Source organism: Rhinolophus sinicus, linkage group LG06, assembly GCF_036562045.2.
Source record: "Rhinolophus sinicus isolate RSC01 linkage group LG06, ASM3656204v1, whole genome shotgun sequence".
NCBI lineage: Eukaryota > Metazoa > Chordata > Mammalia > Chiroptera > Rhinolophidae > Rhinolophus > Rhinolophus sinicus.
In genome coordinates, this window is record NC_133756.1 from 21,059,241 (window position 1) to 21,070,416 (window position 11,176).

The window sequence follows — 11,176 nt, forward strand, 5'->3', positions numbered from 1 at the left end:
GCTACATACTTTTATGTATTCTGTCAGGCATGAGAAGTTTTTAAATATTTATATCAATCGCATTCATTTCCCCTCATACTCAAGTTTTATTTAAAACAAGAAAATAGTTCTCTCTCCAGATTTTCATGTTTATCAGTGCAAAGTAAAATGAAGCAATCTCCATAGAAATGGTTTATTACAATCTTATTTTAGAAAGGTTTATTCCTCAAAAATGTACTAAAATGTACTAAAAAATGTCCAAATCATGAGAATGATCAACCTTAATGGCTTTCTCTGCTACCAACTTTGTTTCTCCATGTCCTTCTGGTCATTCATCAAGAGAGATCAGGGCCTCATTTGTGTTACTTGCAAAACTTTCTCTTGATGTGTCATCATCTTGAAAATTTTGACTTTTAATAGCTTGTTTCATCTTTTTTTCCTAACACTTGTGTTCTCTTCCTAGCAGCTATTTTTTACTTTCATATTCCTTTTGATTTTCGATGTAGAATGTCCTTAATTTGCTCCTCCTGATACTAGGAGTGTTTTTCAGGAGAGTCAGGAAATCTCCACCTGGTGTTCTTCTTCCACCACCATTCATTATAAAAAGGCAACCATTTTGTTCAATTTCTGCAGTTTCCATCAAGTTCAGTTGCCTTTTGTTTCCAATTATACTCACTACGCAGGCTATCAGATCTTTCTTTGGTTCCTGAAACCTGAAAGAAATTTCATCAGCCACTTTCTCCTGAGAATCATCCTCTGTGATTTCTAGTCTATCCCTAGTCTCTTTGACAGGTTGTTTCCACTTGAGATGACCTTGCCCATTTTCCTCTTCCTTTGAGCTGGTTTTCTTGCCACCACGCATATATTCATATAGTTCTTTGTCTAATTCTTTTCTATGTTCTTGAGATTTCCTCTTAAGATTTTTAGCAAGCAAATAATTGTAAGTCTCAAATTGTCTGCTTTTGTCAATAGTGCTTTTGATTTCCAAGATACCAAGTTCAGAGGCCACTGCATCTTGGTTCTACTCCTGCAGCACAGCACAGCACCTCATATGTTGTTAACCTTCTTCCCTCCAGCAACGGGTGATTTCTGGCTACTCTGGTCAAACTGAAAGGCTCTGGTTTGGGGGGCGGGGAAGGGTAGTTAAAACATTTCTGTCACTTGCACTTCCATCGAGAGCTATCACCATCTGAATCAGAGAAACTCTCTTCACTTGAATCCACGCTTTTAACTGTATGATTATGTGATACTGCTGCACACGCTGCTGTAACATCCTGGAAGGGCCTCACTGCACTGTCCCCCTAGTGCTTTTAGCACCTGCAGTGGCCTGTCATTAGGTGCCACCATCATGTCGGAATTTGAGTGGGAAACCTGCCCATGCCCCTAGCCTCCAGCTCCATCATGGGGCCAAGCAATACATTTTTAAAGTAGCCAAAAAAAGGACAGGTCACTTATAAAAGAATAATATATAGGGCCAGAGAGAAGATCTCTCAAAAGCAATCATGGAAGCAGGAGAAATGACATAATATCTTACAAGTACTCAGAAAAAATAACTACCTAAAATTGTATAGGAAAATTATATTTCAAAAAAATGATATTTTAAAAAGTATACTTTCAGATGAACAAAATGTATGAGATTTACTACCAGAAACCGAAACTGAAAATCTCTTAAAGAATTAATTTTAGGAATAGGAATAATGATCTCAGCAGGGTAGTCTACAACACATAAGAAATGAATATATATAAACATACAGAAATAAATCTTAACAAAAATCACCTGTTAGCAACAATAGCAACAACAATAATATTTACTTTGCGGTGTTAAAAATACAGAATTTGGGGGCGGCTGATTGGCTCAGTTGGTTAGAGCGCAGTGCTCATAACACCAACGTAGCTGGTTTGATTCCCACATGATCCAGTGAGCTGCGTCCTCCACAACTCGATTGAAAACAACTTGACTTGGAGCTGGTGGGTCCTGGAAGAACACACTGTTCCCCAATATTCCCCAATAAAAAAATTTTTTTTCAATTTTTTTAATTTATTTTTTTAATTTTTAAAAATACAGAATTAAGAGGGAAGGACTTCTAGATGTGGCAGAATGAAAATTTTGATACTTTGTTTCATCACAAAACAACTATAAAACTGGACAAAATTGTTAAAAACAATTTCACAGCTCTGGAAATAGACGAGAGGGAAATAACAAATTGAGAAGTGTTCTTGAAAAACTGCTGAATAGTAAGACTATGTGGAGTTCTTGCCTAAGCTGCTTACATTCACACACAAACAGGAAAGTAGGACACATACTCGGGAAAGATGCAGTCAACAGAAACTGAATCTAAGCGATCATAATATTGGATTTAGCATAAAATGACTGCAAAGCAGGTATCATAAATAAGTTTAAAAAATTAAAGGGAACCATGTTTAAAGATTAAAGAAAAATGTGATGACAATGAGTGAATAAATAGGAAATATCAATATAAATAGAAATTACTAAAAAGAAGCAAATGATAATCTTAGAGTTGAAAAGTAAAATAATCAAAATGAAAAATTTATTAGATGGGCTCAACTGCATATTTAAATGCCAAAAAAGAATCCGTGAACTTGAAGCTAGATCAATAGAAATAATCCAAACTTAAAAATGCAGAGCAAAATTACTGAATAAAGATTAACAGGGCCTCAGAGACCTGTGGAACAACAAGTATACCAGCATGTAGACAAAGTTGTAGAAGAGAGAAGAAGGCACAGAAAAATTATTTGAAGAATAATAGCTGAAACCTTCCCAAATTTGATTAAAAGAAAAAAACATTAACTTTGAGCTTATAAGAAACTCAAAAAAACCACAGGTACTAAGAGAAAATCTTGAAAGTAGCAAGAGAAAAAAAGATCTATCAAGTATAAAGAAACAACAATGTGACTAACAGCTGACTTAACATCTGCAATGACAGAGGACAATAGGCAGTGGAATAGGTAGTACATTCAAAGTACTGGGAGAAAAAATTGTCACCAAATAATAAAAACTCAGTCCACTTATATATGGAATCTAAAAAACCAAACAAACAAAATAAAACAGAAACAAACTCATAGATACAGAGAACAAACTGATGGTTGCTGGATGGGAGGAAGGTGAGAGAGATGGGTATAAAACCTGAAGGTCATTAAGAAGTACAAGTTGCCAGTTATAAAATTAGTCATGGGAATGTAATGTATAACATAGAGAATATAGTCAGTAATATCACAATAAATATGTATGGTGACAAATGTTTACCAGACTTACCGTGGTGTACTTTATAAGTACCAGGTATGATCAAGCAATATAGTGAATGTTTAAATTAAAAAATATTACAGTAAAAGACACATTGCCATTAATCCCCCTCAAAATACTCCCTCTTGCTTTCAACACATTTATCCCATCGTTCTTGCCGCTTTCTGAAGCAGTTCTGGAAGTCCTCTTTCGTGAGTGTCTTTAGTTGTGCTGTTGTGGCTGTCTCAATGTCCTGAATTGATTCATGGTCATTTCGACACTGGGGAAGAGCCAGAAGTCGCATGGTGCCAGACCAAGTAAATAAGGTGGATGAGGATACATCATAATATTTTTATTTGACCAGAAACGATGTGTGACTTGGAGCTTTTCTGTTGTAATCACAAATCACGGTGAATGCTACTGCTGAGTGCCATCCAATGGAAAGGCAGGAAACTTCAATATGCGAAGCAGTGCATCGAACCTTAGTGACAGTGTGTGACAAGTTTCAATTTGTTCAGTGCAGTCAGTGGGGTGTGAGCTACGGTTGAGAGAAGGTATGTTTTAAAGTGTACCGTAAATCATCCTCTATCATGACAATGCTCCATGTCACATACCACTTCTGGTTCAGCAATTTCTGTCAAATAGAACATTATGGTGTGTCCTCATCCACCTTATTCACTGGATCTGGCACCATGTGACTTCTGGCTGTTGCCCAGAGTCAAAATGATTCAGGACATCGAAGCAGCCATACCAGTGCAACTAAAAACATTCACTGAAGAGGACTTCCAGAACTGCTTCAGAGAGTGCCAAGAATGATGGGATAAGTGTGTCAATGAGTGGGAGTATTTTGAGGGGAATTAATGGCAATGTATCTTTTACCGTAATAAATTTTGTTTTATTTAAATAGTCACTGTATTGTTTGATCATACATCGTATATACAATGGAATACTATTTGGCCATAAGCAAAGATGAAATAGTGCCATTTGTGACAACACGGATGGATTTTGAGAGTACCATGCTAAGAGACATAAGTCAAACAGAAAAAGTCCAGAGTCGTATGATTTCACTCATATGTGGGATGTAAAACTGAAAGCAACAAACAAACTAAACCTTATAGCACAGACAACAGTTTAGTGGTTACCAGAGGGAAAGGGTAAGGAGGGTAACAGAAGATGGTAAAAGGGGTCAAATATATGGTGGCGGAAGGAAACCTGACTTTTAATGGTGAACACACAATGCAATATATAGATGATGTATTATAGAATTGTATACTTGAAACCTATATAATTTTACTAACCAACATCACCCCAATAAATTTAGTAAAATTTTCTTTAAAAGGAGACTGGATTAAGGAAGGTTTAAAGACAAAGTAGAATCAAGTAGAGACTTCAATCTGGATATAATGAGAAGAGTTAAAAATAGAGAATTGAAGAAAGAAGAGCTTTCTTGTTAATTCAGTGCTATTTAATACCAGGTTAAAAAAAAAAGAAAATAGAAAACATGGAGCACTAATACTTTCTGAGGCAAGAATAACCTTGACAGAGTATCCAAATAAGGATAGTACAAGAAAATTACAAGACAATTTTATTTATGAAAATATGTGTAAAAATCCAAAATATGAGCTAACTGAATCCTACAGTGTATTAAAAATGTAACATGATGAAATGGAAATTAGTTTAGTAATGTAAAGAAACATTATTGAAATTAGCCACGTTAATGGACTATGGTAGATATTTTGGATAGTTTTCTCAACCTCCATTTTTCTCTTCATATATTTGGAGAGGTTGGAAAGCTTTAAAAAAAAATCACCTAGACTCCTTTGCAGTTAGGGTTCTGGATATAAATCAGATTCCTACAAATAGGATATCCCCAAGTGAGATTTGAAAGGTGAAAGTGAGATAGACATCAATTAGTTGTGTTGCTGCTAGAAAGCAAGTTCTGTAAATCTTCAGCTTTCTGAAAAAACATGGCAGTGTCCATTACCCTGTGAGTAACGAAGAAATGACAATGTTTCTCTGTCTGAATCTCTAGTTTGTAATCTCTAGTTTGCTGTGTTAGACACTCATTCGTTGCCTTCTTGGGTATAAGAGATGTTGGCAACAGCTTCTTTATTGGCAACAGCTTCTTAAAGCACAGATGCACTGGCCTCAGTGATTGTTGTCCCCTAGTATATCATTTCAGACTTATTCTGATAGTAATTTCAGGATGATTATTCAAGAAGCTGCTTCTTCAGGTCCTCCCAAATTTTGTAAGGACCTAATTCCCTGTATTAAATTCCTTACTGCTTAAAATATCTACTGTTGTTTCTGTTATCTGGTCCAAACTCTGACTGATAGATTACTTAACATTAGAAATGGGTGACACTACTATAGCAAAATGACTTAAATGTGTGTATTTGCTTAGTAGTCTTGCAATAGATAAAAAGGAAACAATTGCATGTTGGAAAGTTAATTATCTTCATATGCTGTGGTGAAACACTCAGTAAAAATGTTATCTCTTGACAGCTTGAAAGTAAAATTACGTACTGACAGAACCTGGAGCTCTAGATGAAGCTGTTAGAAAATACCAAGATGTAGTGTGCATTGGCTATTCCTTGCTGCTTGCAGCAAGATATTACAAGAATGAAATCTGTTCAGTCAAGTATTGGCCAATTTTCAAGCAGAGATGAAACAGAATTCAATTCTGTTAAGAGAGATTCTCTCTGCCAGTGGACAACAATCTAAGTAGACTCATACCCAGCTGTGTTGGAAAATTCCAACTGCTTATATTTCTCCAAACAAAAGAGTATATGGCTCCAGATTTTCCCCAGCCTTCTTCAATTAAGACTTCTCTTCCAGAAGTAAAGCTGTCACTATTTGTGGATGACATGATTTTATATATAGAAAACCCTGAAGATTCCACCAAAAACTATTAGAAATAATCAACAAAACAGATTTGTGAAGGTTTGTCTTCAAGCAAAAATTTTACTTAAAGCAAAAATTTAAAATGAAAATAGGTCAATTATGCTAAGATACTTGTACAAAGAGGTTTTTCTGAATGCTCTTTATGACATTAAAAATGAAATATCTTGAGGACAACCAAGATGGCAGAGTAGGTAAACACTGTATTTACCTTCTCTCACACCCACATAAAAATTACGACTAATCTACATAACAAGCATTATTGAGAATTGCCTAAAATCAAGCTGAACTGAAGCCTTTCAACTAAAGACTTGCAGAAGAAGCCACCTTCAGACTGGTAGGAGGGTCAGGGATGCAACACAGGTTGGTCCCATACCCATGTGTGACCATTAAAGATCAGGAGGGGTATTTCAGCTGTGGGAGTCCCTCCACCCCCTAAAGGAGTGAGAGATATCAGCCCCACCCTAGCCCAGGATTCCAGTGCCAGTGAAAGAAGTCCCTATAATTTCTGATTATGAAAAACAGCGGAGATTATGACTGAGTGAGACAGTGTGGCTGCATTCACAGGCGCTCCTCTAAAAGGGACTGTGTGTGGACTTACCCACTAGTGGAATCACTCGCTCTGAGCTCCAGCACTGGGGCAGCAGCTGGAAAGGCAGAGGGACATACGGGGTGCGGGGTGCGGAGTGGTGGGAACTGAGTTGTCTAGCTTGGGTCTGGGGCTGGAGAGGCAGCTTTCTCCCAAACAGGGCAGCTGGCGGAGACCACAGTTTCTTTGTTGAGCCCTCCCCCTTCCTGGCAAGCAAACACAGGCAGCCACCATTTCTGAATGTCTGCAGTTTGTTCGCCCCACCCTGGTGATTTGAGACATGGCCCCGCCCAACTTTCAGGCACACCCAGGTTGCTTTCAGTGGCTTTTTCATGCAAGCTGCTTGCCTTGGCTTAAACTGCATTTTCCTAGGGTCTCTCAAAGGTTCACAGAACCCAGACAAGCAGCATCTGACTTGAGCATGTTCTGTACCTCTGGCTGAGCAGCACTAAGCCGGCACTAGTGGCAGCCGGCCTTGGTTCATGACTTGACCTCTCAAGGTGCTTCCAAGCACAGCATGGGAGGCAGACTTCTGCAGATTTCTTTTTGGCTCCCACGAGGTGGCCCCAACTGGGGAATTAGCTGTGGCTGAACTAGACCTACAGCTGATCCCCTCCAAGGTGGTCCTGGGGCTGGTGCCCCCAGTAGTCAGTTTCAAAACAAGCTGAAGAATCACCTAGCTGTCTCCAAGTATGATACACCCAGGGGGCAGATTGGGCACGCACCAGAGTCCTGCTGAGGCAGATCCTGCTCTGTAGGATCTGCACAACAACTTTTGCACTGTAGTCAAGGCCAGTCCTCACAACCAGTGAGCCCGAGTCAGTCCCTCACACTGACATGCAATTATCAACCAAGGCTCAACTACAAGAGGAGGGCACACACAACCCACACGAGGGACGCACCTAGAGTGCATGGCTCAGATGACCAGAAAGACTGAACCACTGAAACCCACAGCACATCTACTACATAAGGCCACTCTAATAAGACAGGAAGACATAGCAGCCCTACCTAATACATAGAAACAAACACAGGGAGGCAGCCAAAATGGGGAGACAAAGAAACATGTCCCAAATGAAAGAACAGAACAAAGCTCCAGAAAAAGAACTCAGTTAAATGGAGATAAGCAATCTATCAGACACAGAATTCCAAAATCTGGTTATAAGAATGCTCAATTGTCTCATAAAAATGGAGATGGAAACAAACAAACAAAAACCAAACCATTCAGAAATAAAGGATACAATAAAGAAAACAAAGAATATATTACAGGGAATCAACAGTAGATTAGATGAAGCAGAAGATCCAATCAGTGATGTAGAAGATAAGGTAGCAGAAAACACCCAACCATAACAGCAAAAAGAAAAAAGAATCCAAAAAATTGAGGAGAGTTTAAGGGGCCTTCAGGACAGTATCAAACATACCAACATTTTCATTATAGGTGTACCAGACAGAGAAGAGAGAGAGCAAGTAATTGAAAACTTATTTGAAGAAATAATGACATAAAACTTCCCTAACCTGGTGAAGGAAATGGACATACAAGCCCAGAAAGCACAGAGTCCCAAACAAGATAAACACAAAGAGGACAACACCAAGACACATCATAATTAAAATACCAAAGGTTAAATACAAAGAAATAATATTAAAAGCAGCAAGAAAAAAGCAGTTAGTTCTTTACAAGGGAGCCCCCATAAGACTGTCAGCTGATTTCTCAACAGAAACTTTGCAAGCAAGAAGGGAGTGGCAGGAAATATTCTGAGTGATGAAAAGCAATGACATACAACCAAGATTGCTCTACCCAGCAAGGCTGTCATTCAAAGTTGAATAAGAAGCTTCCCAGACAAGAAAAAGCTGAAGGAGTTCATCGCCACCAAACCAGTATTACAAGGAATCTTAGAGGGACTTCTTTAAGATTGGAGGGGCGGTTAAGGATGGGTAAAAGGGGAAGGGATTAAGAAGAACAAATTGGGCATTATACAGTAGTCATGGGGATGTAGGGTACAGCATAAGGAATATAGTGAGTAATATTGTACTAACTAGGTGTGGTGCCAGATAAGTACTAGATCAATCAGGGTGATAGATGGGAATGGGGTTGCGGTCAGGGTGGAAAAGGTGAAGGCATTAAGAAACATAAATTGATAGTTAATACAGTATGGGAAATATAAGCAACAATGTTGTAAAGATCATGTAAGGTGTCAGATGGGCAATGAACTTATCAGAGGGATCATATCATAGACTGTGTAGATGCCTGACCAATGCACTATACATCTAAAGAGCTGAAGTAGAATACTGAATGCCAACTATAACTAAATATATAGGTATATAGGGTCACTGGATATGGCGTACAACATAGGAAAAATAGTTGGTGGTATTGTAACAACTATATCAGATGTCAGAGGGGTAGTAGCTTGGGGGGGTGGGTTATCACTTTATGAGGGGTTTAAATATCTAACTATTATGTTGCTTTGTACACCTGAAACTAATACTTAAATAAATAAATAAATAAACAAACAAACAAAGCAGTAAAATTGCAGGGTAAAAAAAATCAATGCACAAAAATTTGTTATGTTTCTATACACTAATAACAAAAAAATCCATAAGGGAAATTAGGAAAACAAGCCCATTTACAATTGCAACAACAAAATACATAGGAATAAATTTAACCAAGGAAATGAAAGACCTGTACACTGAAAACTATAAAACACTATTGAAAGAAATTGAAGAAAACACAAAGAAATGGAAAAATATTCCATGCTCATGAACTGGAAGAATTAACATTGCTAAAATGTTCATATTATCTAAAACAATGTACAGATTCAATGCAATCCTTATCAAAATCCCATTGTCACCCCAATAAATTTTAATTAAAAAAATCCCAACAACATTTTCACAGAAGTGGAGCAAAACAATCCCTAATTTGTATGAAAGCACAAAAGGCCCAAATAGCCAAAGCAATCCTTAGAAAAAAAGAACAAAGCCAGAGGGATCACACTCCCTGATTTCAAACTATACTACAAAGCTATAGTAACCAAAACACTACCGTACTGGGAGAAAAACAAGCAGACAGATCAATGAAATACAATTGAGAGCCCAGAAATAAACCCACGCATGAATGGAGAACTAATGCATGACAAAAGAGCCAAGAACATACAATGGAAAAAGGAAAGTCTCTTCAATAAATAGTGTCGGGAAAACTGGACAGCCACGTACGTGCAAAGGAAGAAAACTAGACCACTATCTCACACCATACACAAAAATTAATTCAAAGTGTATTAAAGACTTTAATGTAAGACCTGAAACCATAAAATACATAGAAAAAAACCCCATAGATGATAAGCTCCTTGACATCGATCATAGTGATGTTTTTGTGGAGTTGACTCCAAGGGCAAAAGAAACAAAATCAAAAAGAAATGGGGCTGGATCAGACTAAAAAGCTTCTGCACAGCAAAGGAAACTATCAATAAAAACTAAAAGACAGCCTACCAAATGGGAAAAGATATTTGCAAATCATACATCCAATAACGGGTTAATATCCAAAATATATAAAGAATTCATTAGTCTCAATATAAAAAACCAAACAACCTGGTTAAATATTGGGCAGAGAATCTGCATAGACATTTTTTCAAAGAAGATACACAGATGGCCAATAAGCATATTAAGAGATGGTTCAACATCACTAATTATTAGAGAAATGAATATCAAAACCATAAGATATCTCCTCACATCTGTTAGAATGGCTATCATCAAAAAGAGAAGAAACAACAAGTGTCAGAGAGGATGTGGAGAAAAGGGAACCCTTGTACACTGGTGGGAATTTAAATTAGTAAATAGCCATTATGAAAAATAGTATGGAAATTCCTCAAAAAATTAAGAGTAGAACTACCATATGAACCAGCAACTCCACTTCTGGGTATTTATCTGAAGAATATGAAAACACTAATTCAAAAATATATATGCACCCCTATGTTCACTGCAGCATTATTTACAATAGCTAAGAAAAGCAAACAAAATTCCTATCAATAGATGAATGGATAAAGATGTGTTATATACACAAAATGGAATACTACTCAGCCATACTAAAAGGTGAAATCCTTCCATTTGTGACCACATGGATGACCTTGAGGGTATTATGCTAAGTGAAATAATTCAGATGGAAAAAGACAAAATACTGTATGAGTTCACTCATGTGGAATATAAAAACAAAATAAATGAACAAACAAAACAAACGAAAACAAACTTATAGAGGAAAGCATATTGGTCATTACCAGAGGGAAAGTGGGGTAGAGGGAAGGCAAAACAAGTAAAGGGCTTCGACTGTATGGTGATGATGGATACTAGACTTTCAGTGGTGAGCAAGATGTGCTACATACAGATGTCGATTTATAATGTTGTATACCTGAAACTTACATAATGTTATAAATCAGTGTTGCCTTAATAAAAAAATTAATAAGTGCTTACAGCTCTTTCTGAAT

At 37.3% G+C, this 11,176-nt stretch overlaps 1 pseudogene; it reads right to left on the reverse strand.

The window, feature by feature from the left end:
• Positions 1-226: 226 nt before the first annotated feature.
• On the reverse strand, positions 227-3,870 carry LOC109453210 (phosphorylated adapter RNA export protein; annotated as a pseudogene).
• Between the last annotated feature and the right edge of the window lie 7,306 nt (positions 3,871-11,176).